The following is an 18,697-nucleotide window of genomic DNA, read 5'->3' on the forward strand; positions in this document are numbered from 1 at the left end:
AGAAGTCCCAAAAATGCATGTGAGCATTGCTTAATCCTCTTTCTTACAGAGCTACTATCTGGGAAACAGGTCTAATGTATATTAAAATGGTAACAACTAGGAAAACATGAAAAAAAATAAGAGAAGGAAGAATGTGCAGTGAAATGCCACATCCTAGTTATGCTGGAGCTGAAACATATCAAAAAGAGAAGGGAATCACCTTTACTGATTACTACATTATTGGGGTATATGAAACAGGCCTTGCTACATGAAATTCTCATCTATTTGGTGAGGAGGAAAAAATCAAGGTAAAGTTATTAAGGAAAAATAAAGCCATTTTTCCAACTCATCCCTCTTCCTTGTGTATACATGTAACCTCTTATCTCATTAAGTGATGTGACCCTCCTCACAAAGGAGGGTCATCAGCAGATACAAGGGCCTGTGAACACATCATGGGATGTGCTCATTATACCACAAAGACAGAGTAGGGACCAAGCAATCACAGGGCAACACAGAAAATTGTTTTATAAGCTGACTTTTACAAATTGATTTCAAAACTGGGGAGCAATTACCATTAAGCAAAATAATTTGCTGCCCCGAAGAGGGTAGGGCAAGGCAGTAGGTCCAAAGATAACCTAAGCCATCATTAGAGAAATCCAGTTATTTAGTCAATTTTACTTATTTACAGGACTAAAGATTAATGAGTTCAGATACTCACTCAGACAGTAATTAGGTTTCAAAAACATACTATAACACAATCAATCATGGCTCTTGAACATAATGGCATTAGGGCAGAGCCCTCTTTCAGCTCCAGTTATTAGCAAGTGATTGGTGAACACCGGCTAAGCTGAGAGGCTACCCTAGGGCCTTGCAATAAAATGAAAGAAGACCCTTAAATAAGAAGAAAGAATATCTTTGATCCTTTGTCCTTCACTTGGATATTCTGAAATACTATGCTAAGGATGTGAGATTTATATAACAGAACTTTAATGATTGGTGGCATTTAAAAATATAGTTGGTCTTTCACTTGAAACACATCCTTACTTGATAATCTAGCTACTTACAATCTTCTGAATCTAATCTTTGGGAGATAATATCACTTTCTTTTAGATTTTTTGAAAATTTACTTTCTCATGATTTTACAAGTAAAGATAATTCAAGAGCTTTATAAATATATTGAGACCTCATGGCACCAAAGAGAAACCCAAAAATATAAAAAAGCCAAAGAGCTTTAAATGAGGAAGTATTTTTAATCTGCTTCTACTTAGCAAAGAATGGTTTCTCCTGTCATGAAACAGATGAATTAAGTAAAGGTAAAAGTCCTATACTTATGGAAATTAGGATGGAGAAGAGACATGAGAAAAAAGAAAGAACAGTAAACATTTGTGGTAATTTTAGATTTACAAAGAAGTTGCAAAGATAATAGAGAGTTCCTACATATACTTTACCCAGCTTCCTTCAATACTGACATCTTACATGACCATGATATACTTGCCAAAACTAAGAAATCATTATTGGTATGGGGAGGCCTTACAAATAGCCGTGAAAAGAAGAGAAGTGAAAAGCAAAGGAGAAAAGGAAAGATATAAGCATCTGAATGCAGAGTTCCAAAGAATAGCAAGGAGACATAAGAAAGCCTTCCTTAGCGATTAATGCAAAGAAATAGAAGAAAACAACAGAATGGGAAAGACTAGAGATCTCTTCAAGAAAATTAGAGATACCAAGGGAATATTTCATGCAAAGATGGGTTCAATAAAGGACAGAAATGGTATGGACCTAACAGAAGCAGAAGATATTAAGAAGAGGTGGCAAGAATACACAGAAGACCTACACAAAAACAATCATCACGACCAAGATAATCACGATGGTGTGATCACTGACCTAGAGCCAGACATCCTGGAATATGAAGTCAAGTCGGCCTTAGAAAGCATCACTACAAACAAAGCTAGTGGAGGTGATGGAATTCCAGTTGAGCTATTTCAAACCCTGAAAGATGATGCTGTGAAAGTGCTGCACTCAATATGCCAGCAAATTTGGAAAACTCAGCAATGGCCACAGGACTGGAAAAGGTCAGTTTTTATTCCAATCCCAAAGAAAGGCAATGCCAAAGAATGCTCAAACTACCACACAATTTCAGTCATCTCACATGCTAGTAAAGTAATGCTCAAAATTCTCCAAGCCAGGCTTCAGCAATACGTGAACCGTGAACTTCCAGTTGTTCTAGCTGGTTTTAGAAAAGGCAGAGGAACCAGAGACCAAATTGCCAACATCCGCTGGATCATCAAAAAACCAAGAGAGTTCCAGAAAAAACATTTATTTCTGCTTTATTGACTATGCCAAAGCCTTTGACTGTGTGGATCACAATAAACTGTGGAAAATTCTGAAAGAGATGGGAATACCAGACCATCTGACCTGCCTCTTGAGAAACCTATATGCAGGTCAGGAAGCAACAGTTAGAACTGGACATGGAACAACAGACTGGTTCCAAATAGGAAAAGGAATACATCAAGGCTGTATATTGTCACCCTGCTTATTTAACTTATATGCAGAGTATATCATGAGAAACGCTGGGCTGGAAGAAGCACAAGCTGGAATCAAGATTGCCAGGAGAAATATCAATCACCTCAGATATGCAGATGACACCACCCTTATGGCAGAAAGTGAAGAAGAACTCAAAAGCCTCTTGATGAAGGTAAAAGAGGAGAGTGAAAAAGTTGGCTTAAAGCTCAACATTCAGAAAACAAAGATGATGGCATCTGGTCCCATCACTTTACGGAAAATAGATGGGGAAACAGTGGAAACAGTGTCAGACTTTATTTTTCTGGACTCCAAAATCACTGCAGATGGTGACTGCAGCCATGAAATTAAAAGACGCTTACTCCTTGGAAGAAAAGTTATGACCAACCTAAATAGCATACTGAAAAGCAGAGACATTACTTTGCCAACAAAGTCCATCTAATCAAGGGTATGGTTTTTCCAGTGGTCATATATGGATATGAGAGTTGGACTGTGAAGAAGGCTGAGCGCCGAAGAATTGATGCTTTTGAACTGTGGTGTTGGAGAAGACTCTTGAGAGTCCCTTGGACTGCAAGGAGATCCAACCAGTCCATTCTGAAGGAGATCAGCCACCTCATGTGAAGACTTGAGTCATTGGAAAAGACTCTGGATGCTGGCACGGGTTGGGGGCAAGAGGAGAAGGGGACGACAGAGGATGAGATGGCTGGATGGCATCACTGACTTGATGGATGTGAGTCTCAGTGAACTCGGGGAGTTGGTGATGGACAGAGAGGCCTGGCATGCTGCGATACATGGGGTCACAATGAGTCAGAAACGACTGAGCGACTGAACTGAACTATTAAGTAAACTTCACACTTCATTTGGACTTCACCAGTTTTTCCAGTAGTATCCTTTTCTCCATTCCAGGATTCAAATCAGGATGCCATTTTTGCATTTAATTATGCCTCCATAGTCTCTTCTGGTGACACCCACTTAGTCTTTCCTTGTTTCCCATGACCTTGGCCATTTTGAGAAATACAGTCATGTACTTTTTAAATTAATTTTTTTGGAGTATAGTTGATTCACAATGTTGTGCTAATTTCAGGTCTACAGCAAAGTTAGTCAGTATGTATGTGTGTATATATATATATCAAGTTCAGTTCCCTGTGGTATACAGTACGCTCTTATTAGTTATTTATTTTATATACAGTAGTATGTATTGTCAATCCCAATCTCCCAATTTATCTCCCCCTCCTTCCTCCTTGGTAACCATAATTTTGCTTTCTACATCTGTGACTCTGTTTCTGTTTTGTAAATAGGTTCATTTGTACAGATTGTTTTTTTTTTTTAAGATTCTACATATTAGCAGTATCATATAATATTTGCCTTTCTCTGTTGGCTTACTTCACCAAGTCTGACAATCTCTAGTTCCATTCATGACACTGCAAATGGCATTATTTCCTTTTTTTCTGCTGAGTAATATTCCATTGTGTGTGTATGTATGCATGTATATCACATGTATATGTATGTATATACATATGTACATTACATCTACTTCATCCATTCATTTGTCAGTGGATATTTAGGTTGCCTCCATATGTTGGCTATTGTAAATAGTGCTAATATGAAGACTAGGGTGCATGTATCTTTTTGAATTAGAGTCTTCTCTGGATATATGCCCAGGAGTGGGATGGATGGACCATATGATAACTCTATTTTTAGCTTTTTAGATGACCTCTATACTATTTTCCATAGTGATTACACCAAACATATTCCCACCAACAGTGTAGGAATGTTCCCTTTCCTCCACACCCTCTTCAACATTTATTATTTGTACTGGTCATGTATTTTGTAGAATATTCCTCAGTTTAACAGATGTTCTGTCATGATCAGGCTGGTATTTTGGATTTTGGGAAAGAATAGCACAGATGTCAAGTACCCTTCTCATTGCATCATAGAAGAAGGTCTATGGACATCAACATGATTTATTAGTGTTTATAATTCACCTTGCTCACTCAGTGAAGGTGAGACCTGCCAGGTTTCTCCACTGTAAATTTCCTATTTTCTCCTTCTCATACTCTCTTCTTTGGAAGCAAGTCATTACATCCAACACCCACTCAAGAGGGAGGAAGAGAGTTAAGCTTTATCTCCTGGAGAAGGAGAATCTACTTACTGCATTTAGAGTTCTTCTTCCAGGAAGATTTGCATCTTCTCTCACATGTATTTATTTATTCAATCTTTTCCCTCACTTAATTTAAATAAACATGTTCTCTTAGCTGCTTCTCTCTCTATTGGGTTTCATGTCAAAGTATAACAAGCTCATTAACTCAAGCTGTGTAGCAAAGACACACCAGACCTCTTCAGAAGACACATGCTCGTCCTTCAAGAAGCACTGTGCAGCTTATTAAATTTGTAATTATACTTTTCAAATGCTTTTCTTGCTCTTTTGAATGTAAAGTTTATTTTCCTGCAGTTGTTTGTGTACACTCCAGACATTTCTTTTTCTGTAATATTAGGTCTATCTCTGATGCAGTTAATTTTTTTCCTACAGATTATGCAGGTTATAGAATTAGTCTAAGACATGTAAACTCAGACAATGTCTCCACAAGTTTTTAAGAACAGCTGAGAAAGAAAACTGTAACATTAGGATCATTCAATTCAGCAGTTGTTTGGTTCCCATAACAGCAAACAAAGGATTTGACTGACTTTCTCTAAACTAATCGTGTTTCAATTTGGACCTACAATCCCTTTTACCATGTGAAAGTCCATGTGAAAAAAAAAAAAGAAGAACTTACTCACCTCACCCCCACCTCCCTACATAGTCTCCTTTCCACCTAACCCTTCCCCAAGGGGAAAAAAAATTCCTTTAAACTTCTAAATTTCATCCTGAAATAGCCTCTGAAGAGCATAGGGGTTTGTATTTTAAATTTGGTTTATCTGAGTCTTAATCAACTGGCTTCCTGAATGAGCCACACCAAATTCCTTGTGTCCTATGCCAGGCTCCTGTGAGTCACAAGTCCAGTCCTGTTTTCTTACCAGCTTTTCCAGGGAAGAGCAACATGAGACCCATGGGACCTGCATTCCAGCTCCAAAAAAGGGTTCTGCCAACAAGGCATCGATTTCAAATATAGGTAAAGGCATCCCCTTGGTGTGTCATATTAAAGGAATATTACCAATGCTAATATGTGTTGTAAGTCAGCCATTCCCTCATTCTGTTGATAATAAGAGCTTAAAGGAGGAACAAGGAGGCATATTCCTGGAAGATGCCCATCCGGTTCTTGGTACCCATCTGGACCTGCTGAGGATACAGAGGATGTAGATCCCTTTATTCCCCTCCCTACCCACTGATGTTCTTTCTGCCAAGAACCCCTTCTTTCTTCTCTTCTCAATCTCCTTCATCTTTCAAGGCCAAAAAACACTGGATCTTCTTGCAAAGTTTTCCATAGCTCATGGATTTCTATTCTTTAGAAGTTCCGAGTGTCTAAACATATGCCCTTTTTATTATATACTATCATGTTGCTCTTTCACATGTATTTTTTTCATTTCAATCCAGCAATTTGAGATTTAAAATAAAAAAGTCTTCCATATTTTATCAATTCTTTCTACTAGAATGTAAACAACATGAAGAGTCTTAAGATGTCTTTACTGCTGTGCTGGTTGCAATTCCCAGAGGACCTAGAAAATAACATGAGCTCAATAAAAATTTTTGCAAGAGAAAAAAAATGAAAGAATCCTCACAGTGCCTAGCATATCTCCTGCACCCTGTAGTCTACTGACTAATTAACTCAGACCTATTCTCAAGAGGCTTAAGACCTACAGTAACCATAAGAGGTCCATCTCGAATGTCTTTCCAGTAACAGGTAACTGAAAATGTTTTAAGTTTACAGAGCCATTGAAATCTCCCTCTCCCAAAATGCTTTCTTATCTTATTCTTTGAGCAATTCCATGTTATAGGTTTAGTGACATCTTTTTAGCATTCTACCCTGGGAAAATATAATTGAACAACCCTCAGTATTTTTGATCCATTAGCACCAACAACATCAAGCATTAACCTTGAAAAGACTGGCTGAATAGTGAAGTTAATTTCTATATCTTTTCTTCTGTAATCTCAAAATGTGAAATCATGACAACAACAAAATCAGAAATCTTTCTCAAGTGCATTTTTAGTTTCCTGAAATTAAAACACAAGCATTTTTCTCTACATAAATTTTGTTTATCCTACTACACAAATCTCGACTTGTTACCTGTTGGCGACTTTTTGTTGAGCTTACTTCGTTTGCTGGGTTTTTTTGTTGGAGTCTTGTTCAAGCCTTCCTATCTCCAGATGATACAAGCATGGTCATTTGGTGGTGGTGTTTAGTCACTAAGTCGTGTCCGACTCTCTGCAACAACATGGACTGCAGCATGGCAGGCTTCCCTGTCCATCACCATCTCCCAGAATTTCTTCAAACTCATGTCCACTGAGTCAGTGATTCATATCTCCAGATGATCGAAGCATGGTCATTTGGTAAACATTCAATATTTTTCATTTATTTAAGTATACTTATATATTTATACTTTTAACCTGGCAAATGATGCTAAAGTGTAACAAAACTTCAAAGATATGTATCATATATTGCTACAGATACACAGTGATCTTCCCAAAATCTGCTTTCCCGGTTAAAAAATGATGGTGACAATTTCCCGTTCAATCCTTCTGCAGCTAAAGAAAACCAAAAAAAAAAAAAAAAGAGAGAGAGAGAGAGAATGTTTAATAGTTTATATAAAATTTGATCTGGTCAAAAGTTACCTTCAAGTTTGTATTCTCAAAGGTAATTTGGTGACAGTTGATCATGGCATCTGGTCCTATCACTTCATGGGAAATAGATGGGGAAACAGTGGAAACAGTGTCAGACTTTATTTTTCTGGGCTCCAAAATCACTGCAGATGGTGACTGCACCCATGAAATTAAAAGACGCTTACTCCTTGGACAGAAAGTTATGACCAACCTAGATAGCATATTTAAAAGTAGAGACATTACTTTATCAACAAAGGTCTGTCTAGTCAAGGCTATGGTTTTTCCTGTGGTCATGTATGGATGTAAGAGTTGGACTGTGAAGAAGGCTGAGCACCAAAGAATTGATGCTTTTGAACTGTGATGTTGGAGAAGACTCTTGAGAGTCCCTTGGACTGCAAGGAGATCCAACCAGTCCATTCTGAAGGAGATCAGCCCTAGGATTTCTTTGGAAGGAATGATGCTAAAGCTGAAACTCCAGTACTTTGGCCACCTCATGCGAAGAGTTGAGTCATTGGAAAAGACTCTGATGCTGGGAGGGATTGGGGGCAGGAGGAGAAGGGGACGACAGAGGATGAGATGGCTGGATGGCATCACTGACTCGATGGACGTGAGTCTGAGTGAACTCCGGGAGTTGGTGATGGACAGGGAGGCCTGGCGTGCTGCGATTCATGGGGTCACGAAGAGTTGGACACGACTGAGCGACTGAACTGAACTGAACTGAATCAATCTGCTAAGGTTTTGGCTGTGTGTTTGTACATATGTATTTATAAAAATACATACCCATAAATGCTTTATTGCATTTCCTTATTTGAGATTGTAGTTTATCGCTTGAATTTCTCATCTGTCCTTTCTCATTTCTTTTTAGCCTTCCCTTTTATCCTCTTCACCGATCTTATTCCCTTGTCCCCCTACCTTTCTCCACTCCTAGATTCCAAGGATCTGGGACTTGTACCTTTACTGATTTGCCTAAACCCCCATTTTAAATACATGTGTATGACATGAGGAGGATCTCCCAGCCCTGTCCTATCACCACAAATTCATCAGAAGAGCCTGCTGAACTTGAGGAGATCAGAGTCAGAGTATGAACATTTCAATGGATAATAGTGGTCAAGCCACTAGGATCTACCTCTTTCAGAACCAGTTAAAGGACCAGGCAGCAGGCAAGACAGGGCAGAGGCAAGATCCCTGAAGGGAGGCAGAAACCTAACTACGAACCTTCCATGCTGTCATGGGTCTATCTGGGTTCCCCCGATTCAAAATTTCTCCCTATTACCCTATCCATGGACAATAAATTCAGATTCCAGGGCTAAATACATTTCTCTTTGTGAAAAAAAATTAACCTCTCCCCCACCCCAGTGAATACAAATTAGTTGGGTGAGCATTCTGGAGTTTGAATTTCTCTCTGCTGAGACCAGAAAGCCTTTTCAGACTCAGCACTGACCCTTAGGATGAAGCTTATGGTCAGTCCTTCATATTCAGAGTTTCTCACATGCTGTCCCCTCCTCTCTGCCAATCTATTTGGTGACAACTAACCCTGGGTGCAGAGGAGGGGTGCGGGGGCGGGGGCAGGGAGGTAAGGAGTGTGAGGGAGCCAAGGCAGGACTTTCATTTTCAAAGCATAAAAGATGAACTTCAGGTTGCCAAATCCCACAACCTAATTGAAGCTCTGTCCTGGTTTGAGCTATTACTCAATGTTCTATGCTTTCATATTTTAAGAAAAGTTTATTATGACAAGTCAATGACAGCACTTTTAGTAGGTCAATAAATCATGGACGTATCATATCACAGAGATGACAGCTATGTAAAGCATCACAGGGAACTTGATATTATTTCAACAAAATAGCAACTAGAGCCTCTTGGCACTTACCGTAATTTTAAGTCAAGGTTTAAAAATATATTATTATTAATATTACTGAATGGGAAATTTTCTTGGATGTGGTACTGAGAAACAAAATAACTCATCACAAAGTTTTGTGTGAGAAGGAATAACATATTAAGTGGGGGAGATTTCCAAAATGTTTCTTCTTGTATAGATGTGCTGGTTACTGCTAAGTTGCTTCAGTCGTGTCCGACTCTGTGTGACCCCATAGACGGCAGCCCACCAGGCTCCACCGTCCCTGGGATTCTCCAGGTAAGAACACTGGAGTGGGTTGTCATTTCCTTCTCCAATGCATGAAAGTGAAAAGCGAAAGTGAAGTCACGCAGTCATGTCCGACTCTTTGCGACCCCATGGACTGCAGCCTACCAGGCTCCTCCGTCCATGGGATTTTCTAGGCAAGAGTACTGGAGTGGGGTGCCATTGCCTTCTCCCGATGCGCTGGTTATATTCTATAATTTGCTAATATCAGGGTGGGGGAGGGGAGAAACTCAAACCAGATGAAAAACAGGTTAAGAAGACTGTCAAGAGCTTTCCTTCATGGTCTCTTTCTAAGCATATGGTAAAAGAAGAGATGATAATTTTTTAATAAGCTTTAGATCATAGCAGAGTAGCGACGGGAGGTTGACCCAACCCTCTTTTCTTACTTTCAGGCTGGAAACTTCGAAGAAGCTGTCAGAGCTGGGGTGACAGCTGTTAGCATGAAGGGTGCAAAGGCAACAATTTACTCCTCCTTCCAAACTGTGAACATCATCCTGTGCCAACATGTTCTCTGTTCTTTAAGGGGAGAGGGCAGTGGAATGGCAGGATTAAGAAAGTTTAATAAACCCTGATATTTGGGTAGGACTTTCCCATTTTCAAAATGCTTTCACATATTTGATTTGATTTGATTTGATTCTTAAATCAACTTTATATAGGAAGCAATTTGGGCTCGGCTGTAATTCTTTTCACAAAAGGTAGAGCAAAGTAAGTGACTTTCCCCAAACTACCTCACTGCCCATGAGAAGGGGACAATGCCTAGTCTCCCCAGCGTCAGTTCACTGCTTTTCCCACTGTTTATGTTTATCCTGTTTTCCATCTGGTTTGGGTTTCTCTCCCTTCCCCACTCTGATATTACTAAGCAATGAACCAGAACCAGAGCATCAATATGAGAAGCTGCATTTGCAATGCCTTCCCCACTTAATGTTACATTCCCTCTTACATCCAACTTTGCGACAAGTTGTTTGTTTCAGCATCCCATCCAAGACTATGCTAGTCTCAGGTCACTATTTCTTTTAACTACTATTAACCTGGTAACACTGAGATTCAGTGATTACAGCGGCCAGCGTTCCATTAATGCCTAGAGGGAGAAGTAGAGCCTCACATTCCTCCTCCCCAATCCTGGCCTCAGAGCTGGATCTTTTGCTCCAGCTTTTAACCCAGTGGAAGGTGTCCCACATGACAGAGGGCATGGTGTCCAGAATAACATCTTGGCTGGGGCAAAGAAAGGCCTGCTTTCCCTTGGCTCTGGAAGTTACTAAGAAAGTATTCAAGGAGAGCTTTGTCATTCAAGTTACTCTGTTGCTGTTCAGTCACTCAGTCATGTCTGACTCTTTGTGACTCCATTGACCCCAACACACCTGACTTTCCTGTCCTTCACCATCTCCCAGAGCTTGCTCAAAGTTATGTCCATTGAGTTGATTATGCCATCCAACCATCTCATCATCTGCCATCCCCTTCTCCTCCTGCCTTCAATCTTTCCCAGCATCAGGGTCTTTTCAAATGAGTCAGTTCTTTGCATCAGGTGGCCAAAGTATTGGAGTTTCAGCTTCAACATCAGTCTTTCCAATGAATATTCAGGACTGATTTCCTTTAGGATGGACTGGTTTGATCTCCTTGCTGTCCAAGGGACTCTCAAGAGTCTTCTCCAACACCAGAGTTGAAAAGCATCAGTTCTTTGACATTCAGCTTTCTTTATAATTCAACTCTCACACCCATACATGACTACTGGAAAAACCATGGCTTTGACTAGATGGGCCTTTTTGTTGGCAAAGTAATGTCTCTGCTTTGTAATATTCTGTTTAGGTTTGTCATAACTTTTCTTCCAAGGAGCAAATATCTTTTAATTTCATGGCTGCCGTCACTGTCTGCAGTGATTTTGGAGCCCAGGTTACTCTAACAGTCACCAAATTCAGGCAGATCACTGGTTTCTACAACTTAGAAGCAGAGATGCAAAAGGAGGTGTAACAGAATGAAATTTAGGCTGTCAATACACTCTGAGACAAAAACCTCCAATAATCAAAGTCAAGTAAGTCAAGCTGCTGTTCCCTCAAGTTTTTCATTCCCTCAAATTGCTTTCTGTGGCTTCTTTTCCCTTCCAAAACTGCTCTAGAAAATCATTTCATATAAATATATAAATCAATTGTAAACACACATCAGCCTTGAGCTGTCATCATCCGCACCCCTGGAGGCGCTGGCACTTAAGCCCAGCATTCTCCATTCTCTAGAATGTGCCTCCTAAAAACAGCCAGAGAATCCTTTGCTTGATTTCCTTTTGTGGGCCAGGCTTGGGGAACGACCTGAAATGAATTCAGCATATAACTTTCAATAGCCCTGCTGGTCAAATCCGTGTCTGAACAGAAATAAACCCAAATTGGCAGAGAGGTAGGGAGTGTAGCAATGCAATTTCATCATAGCACCATCCTCCCAAGAGATCTGTAAAGAGGCAGCTCTAGGTGAGAAGTGAAGAACCCAGAGAGAAAGAGGCAGCAGGAAGAAGGGACAGGGCACCAACACGCACCAGTGGTTTAAAAATAACCATGTCCCAGCAGGCAGTCTGAGTCCAGCACTGAGGCCACCATGGGACTGTCTGGGATACGACAGCTCTGGTGTGGGCACCACCCCTTGTGCACCATGTCAGCTGCACTATACATTTTCCTTGTCTATTTCTCTGCATGATCCATTTTTCTGTTGGTTTCTCTTTTTGCAAATCTGTGAAATGAAAATGATAACATCGACGTCATAGCCTGTTGATTTCACATGAAGGGTGGGCAGGACACAGCACAGTAAAGAGGAGAAAATGCTTTGAATCCACTCAATATGTTTTTGCTTCTAGTTCTTAATAACTCTGTAACTTTCGTTATGTCACATAAGCTCCTTCAGGCTTAGACTTCTCAAAAGGGGACAAAAATGCCATCTTCATGGGAACAGCGTGTGTGTGTGCATGTGTGTGTGTGTGTGCTAAGTAACTTCAGTCGTGTCTGACTCTTTGTGACCCCATGAACTGTAGCTTGCCAGGCATCTCTGTCCATGGGGTTCATCAGGCAAGAATACCGCAGTGGGTTGCTATTCCTTCCTCCAGGGGATCTTCCCAATCCAGAGTTCGAGCCTGCATCTCTTGTATCTCCTGCATTGGCATGTGGGTTCTTTACCACTAGCGCCATGAGAACAGGGAGAAGATAAATAAGATAATGGACATAAAAGTCCTCAGCATAATGCCTAGCTTCTAGTCAGTGCTCAATAAATGCTTAAAAACACAGGCACACTTACATATATTCTATATTTGGTCTGAGACTCCAAATAAAATTGAATATGAAGGAACTTGGAATAAAATAAAATATTCTATTATTTTATAATTCACCATAAGAATAAACATATGCTATTCTTATTAATATTTACACTTTAAAAGTCCAACCATCTTTTAAATGCCTGAGCTTTTAAGCATGTCCAATAGTTTTAATGTTGTCTAATTGAAGCCTATATTATACTTAATTATTGGCCCCAACCTCCTACAGTTTGTGTTAAATATTCACACCCCCAACATGCCCTTCTGGTCAAAAAAATTCTCTTTCTCTTTCCTTGACTTTGGGTTTAGTCATATCATTTGCCTTGGCTTATCGGGGTTTGCTAGAACAACTGAAAATTGGCTTGCTCAGCAAGGTTGCCTTCTCGCGTGTATACTAAGTCACTTCAGTCGTGTCCAACTCTGTGTGACCCTATGGACTGTAGCCCGTCAGACTGTCCATGGGATTCTCCAAGCAAGAATAGAGGAGTGGGTTGCCATGCCCTCCTCCAGGGCATCTTCCCAACCAAAGGATCGAGTCCCATTCTCTTATGTCTCCTGCATTGACAGGCAGGTTCTTTACCACTAGCACCACTTGGAAAGCTCCAAAACAACCTTGGGAATTTATTTCCTTATAATCTTCCACTTAAAGGCCAGTGTATCACTGGATGTAACCTCCCAGGTTTCTCTGTCCATAGAATTCTCCAGGCAAGAATACTGGAGTGGGTAAGCCATTTCCTACTCTAAGGAATCTTCCCAGTCAGGGATTTATGCCAAGTCTCCTGTATTGCAGGTAGATTCTCTTAAGTGTGGCCATAAAAATAGCTTCCTGGAGCTGCAGATCCCAGAATGACAAAAGACACATGAAGCAGACCTGAACCCAGATATAGACTAAGCCACACCCAGCTGAGCCTGGATCAGCCAACCAACACATCTATAAGCAAGAAATGAGCATTTATTTCTACATGCCGCTAGGTTTTGTGGTAGTTTTCTATGAATCATACTGAGGCAATAGCTGACGGGCGAAAACAAAATGGCTCATCATTAGGGGTAGGAAGGGAGAATGCTGGCCTTCCAGATGTGTCTCCCCCACCTGAAACTTCTGCACTGAGTGGCAGGAACAGAAGCCCCTGGAGAAACAGGGTCCTCTGACGCCCTCCTGGCTAAGGGGAGTGGGGAAAGCTGATTTATTTCCTGGTGATTTTCCCACAGCCCTGGACCCATCTCCACCAGTCTGTTCTGTGGCTCTTGTCTCCACCTTAGTCATAAAGCATAATATCATGGACTCTGAAGAATCAAGAGACATACAAAACAAATTAAGGCTTTGTGAAAGTAGCTGAGATCCTGTATAATCCTTAAAAATTATGAGTCACTATGCTGTACACTCGAAAGGTACATCATACCATAAATCAACTAAATCTCAATTTTAAAAAAAATAACGGTAGCGGGGATTGAGTGATAAGAGGGACTGAGAAAATGCAAAGACAAAATTGTAAGGGTGACAGAATCTATTTTCAGTTTCACTCCTACCATTCAGGAGCCCAGGATGTCTCTCCATCATACAGCCAAATCTGCCCAGGAAAGAGTCCAGTATCACTTGTTTAAACCTTGGTTAAATGTAAATCTATGTCACTCCTCCTAGGGCTATTTTGTTACCAAGGCTATATTTAGTGGAATAAAATGTTTTTCTGATAAAAAAAAAAAATCAGGAACTACAATAAGGATGGGGAAGTTATTTACTGATTTTCTTAGAGGAGGAAAGGGAAAATCACCCTAAATCCTGACAGTATGCCACATATAGCCACTTTTGAGAAGATGATCCAAAAATTGAAGGTAATAACACAGCGTTGCATATATCCAAGGTATACTTCAAAGTGTAATAAGTACTTCAGCAATGTATTTCAAAGATGATCATTTTGAAGATGTGTCACTGAAACACAGAAAAAAAAATGGAAGTGATGGCTATCAAACAACTGTAAAAGTCCTTGTACTCTAGAACACCCTGTAAGAGGCTAGGACAGGTAAAAGCTATCATCTTCTGTATCATCTTTAATTCTAGAAGACTTCAGAGAATAGAGCTTTCAGAAGACTGGTGACTGGAAATCTACCAGGCAAGCCTGTTAAATCTAACACCATAAATGCAAATCTATTTAACTAGTGATATTAACCAGCATCTGGCTCTTCCTTTCTGTTGATTTCTAGGGCCATGTCCTATCACACTCAAGGCATTACTGTGATCCAGAGAGAATGAAAAACATTTCTCTTAAGATATATACACTGAAAAAGAGACATCAACAGTTAATTCCTTTATCCCACGGTGATCCAGGAGTGAGGCCCAGAGAACAGCCCATGCCTGCTGATTCCTTTCCACAAGCAGTGGATGTACTAATGACTACGTAAGACCTCACGACTCAAGAAACCTCTCAGTCAACAGTAATCAGTCAAGATCTAAAAAACAGGTATGGACGACAGCTATGGAAAAATGAGTTATACCAAACTGTGTGAAAATGGGCTGGGTCAAAGTAATGATATGGCCAGCTTTGTCCCTGTCCTGAACAGTCTTTGGAATGAAGAATGAATCAATGAATGAGTCAATTTGCACATGAGTGGCTGACTTTGAGGCAAAGCCAAGCATTGCCATTGTGAACAGTGTAGAAAGTAGCCCTGAACCCACTCACACAAGACCCCAGAAACAGAATCCATTTAAATGAAACATGCCTTTTGGTTTTAATGTAATCTTTTATTCATAAGCTACAGAGAAAGAAAGCTTAAGGCTTATATTTATACTAGGATTAATCCTCTGGCTCATGAATTGAAGAAAACAAAATAGGTCAACAACTCAAAATTGCCTTCCTTAAAAAAGAAGCACATGCAGAGGTGGGCGTTGGGCTAGAAAAGTTGTGGTGCTCTATAATGTTGTTGAAAGTCACGTCTCTGTGAGTGGAAGAAACATTCTAGATGTAGAAAGTGAATTTTCATGAAAATATGCACTCCCTGGAGATTTTAACATCTTGGACTTCCCACGCTGTGCTGGGGAAGTGAAAACTTGTGAGGAGCAAAACATCAGGGAATTTTTATTTGCAGCCATAAGTTATCCCATATGGCTGGAGAGTGATTTCTTATACGATGGATAGGAACTTGAATTAACTTGGCTGTTTATTGTAAGAAGAAAGCAGAGATGGGTGGGCTGGCCTTCTGTGTCATAATAAGGCCTGCTGTAGAGGCAGCAGCAAATCATCTCAAACCACAATAGTCTTTGGTGGCTGAGAAATTATGGCAAGAGTGACAGGAGGATAAAGCAATAGGATGGCAGGGAGAAGGAAAAAATGGAAAAGCAATGTAAGTGATTGCCAGCCAATAGGCAATGCATGGTAATAAATACCAAGACAAGGGAGAAGAAGGAAATGAGGGGAGAGAAAGTAGGTGTTGGGAAGATCATTCAAAGGCAAAGAAGGAGCATTTAGGCAAGATGTAAAATACAGGTGGAGGAGATCCTTGACTATTACAGAGGAAAATCAAGGCAGTGTGAAAAATAAGCAAAAAACAAGCAAAGGTGCAGAATGAACACAAGATAAATTATATAAGACATTGAAACAAATAAGACATTTTTAAGTACATAAAGAACAAGGGGTCAAAGAAATGGCAAAGGAAATTTACTGCCAGAAGAAGCAAAAAAAAAAAAAATTAAATGAATACTCTGCCTGAGTGTTCACAGAGAACAAGACGGATCCCAGAAACAAGCATACATTTCCAGAAGAAGCCAAGAAGAAATATTTAAGGATCTCAAGATCAATAGTGGAACCAGTCATGAAGAAATTTCCATGTTCCCAAACCTTAGAAAACTCCAGGGTCAGAAATGACTTCCAGCCCAGGGCCTGAAGGTAAATGGTAGAACTGGTCTCTGGCACCTTCTTGCGGGGCTTTTGCAAAACTAGAAAGGGAAGGGCAAGTGCAGCCTGAGGGAGGCAGTTTGATAGCAACTGGGGATGATCCATGAGCCGTCCTTGGGTGACCATGTGATGAGGCCTAAATGCAGATGGAGGTTGACACCCAACTCCCTCATGACTGGCATTTTCCCTTTGAAAAGCAGTTGTCAGTACGGGCTGGTGTCAGTAGTAAAATGGCTGGTATTTGGACACTCTCCCAAGGCCAGTTGTTGTCACCCCAGCCTTTAGCAATGGCACCAACAAACTGTTGACTAAGTGATCACAGTGCCTTTTGACCCTGAGCTACGAGAAGTTATCTCTGACCTGCTTCCAGGGAGAAAGATCAACAAGACGAGCAAGAGAAAACAGCAAGGAGTCTCTGGGGAATCCAACTCATGGCTGAGGTTGTGTACTAAACTCACTCTTCACTCATGTCACATTCTCTATCCCAACTCTCTTCATGTCTCACTCTTAAATTTCTTTCATTTTTTTAATTAACTTTTTTATTGGACTATAGTTGTTTACAATGTTGTATTAGTTTCTGCTGTGCAGCAGAGTGAATCAATTATATGTATACACATGTCCATTCTTTTAAAGATTCTTTTCCCATATAGGCCGTTACAGAGCATTGAGTAGAGTTCCCTGGGCTATACAGTAGGTTCTTATTAGTATCTGTTTTATATATAGCACTGTGTATATCCCAGTATTCCAATTTATCCCTCCACACTCTTTCCTCCTTGGTAGCCATAAATTTATTTTCTACGCCTGTGACTCAATTTCTCTTTTGCATATAGGTTTATTTGTGCCATTTTTTTTAAGATTCCACATATAAGCAATATCATATGATGTTTGTCTTTCTCTGTCTGACTTACTTCACTCTGTATGACGACCCCTAGGTCCATCCATGCCACTGTAAATGGCATTAATTCATTCTTTTTTATTGCTGAGTAATATTCCCTTGTGTATATATACTGTATCTTTATCCATTCTTCTGTCGATGGACACTTAGGTTGTTTATGTCCTGGCTATTATGAATAATGCTACTGGAGTGCATGTATCTTTTTCAATTATGATTTTCTCTGGATATATGTCCAGGAGTAGGATTTCTGGATCATATGGTAGCTATATTTTCAGTTTTCTAAGGAATCTCCATACTGTTCTCCATAGTCATTGTGCCAATTTACATTTCCACTATTAGCATAAGAAGGTTCCGTTTTCTCTTCATCCTCTCCATATTTATTATTTGTAGACTTTTTGATGCTGGCCATTCTGACAGTGTGAGGTGATACCTCATTGTAGTTTTGATTTGTGTTTCCCTCTTCCCTGATATCTCAGTCAGTAAAGAATCTGCCTGCAATGCAGGAGACCCTGGTTTGATTCCTGGGTTGAGAAGATCTGCTGCAGAAGGGATAGGCTACCCACTCCAGTATTCTTGGGCTTCCCTTATGGCTCAGCTGGTAAAAATCTGCCTGCAATGCAGGAGACCTGGGTTCAATCCCTGGATTGGGAAGATCCCCCGGAGGAGGGAAAGGTTACCCACTCCAGTATTCTGGCGTGGAAAATCCCATAGACTATACAGTCCATGGGGGTCGCAAAGAGTCAGACACAACTGAATGACTTTCACTTTCAATAATTAGTGACGTTGAGCATCTTGTCATGTGCCTCTTGGCCATCTGTATGTCTTTGGAGAAATGTCTATTTAGATCTTCCACCCATTTTTTATTAGGTTGGTTTTTTTTTTAATATATTGAGCTGCAGGAACTGTTTGTTTCACTCTGCTATAAATATCTTTGCTTGCTGCCTTAAATGTTGTTTGAATATAACTGAAGAAGTAAGAAGGCTTGAAAAAAGAAGAGAAAAGAAGAAAGAGGCAAATAGGGAGGAGAGGGATGAGGAAGAAACTGTGAGTTCATTTCTCAGGAGAGATGATGCAGCAAAGAAAAAAGCATTGTCTAAGTGGGAAAGAAAAATGGGTTGAGAAAAGAAAAAGATCTAAGAATTCAGGAAATGATGTAACAAGGTGGTAAAAAATGGAAGATAAACTAACCTGTAAGAAATGAAGAAAGGATTTGAAATAGAAGTCAATTATTAGCAGACTTACT

This window comes from Bos taurus, chromosome 11 (assembly GCF_002263795.3).
Source record: "Bos taurus isolate L1 Dominette 01449 registration number 42190680 breed Hereford chromosome 11, ARS-UCD2.0, whole genome shotgun sequence".
Classification (NCBI taxonomy): Eukaryota; Metazoa; Chordata; class Mammalia; order Artiodactyla; family Bovidae; genus Bos; species Bos taurus.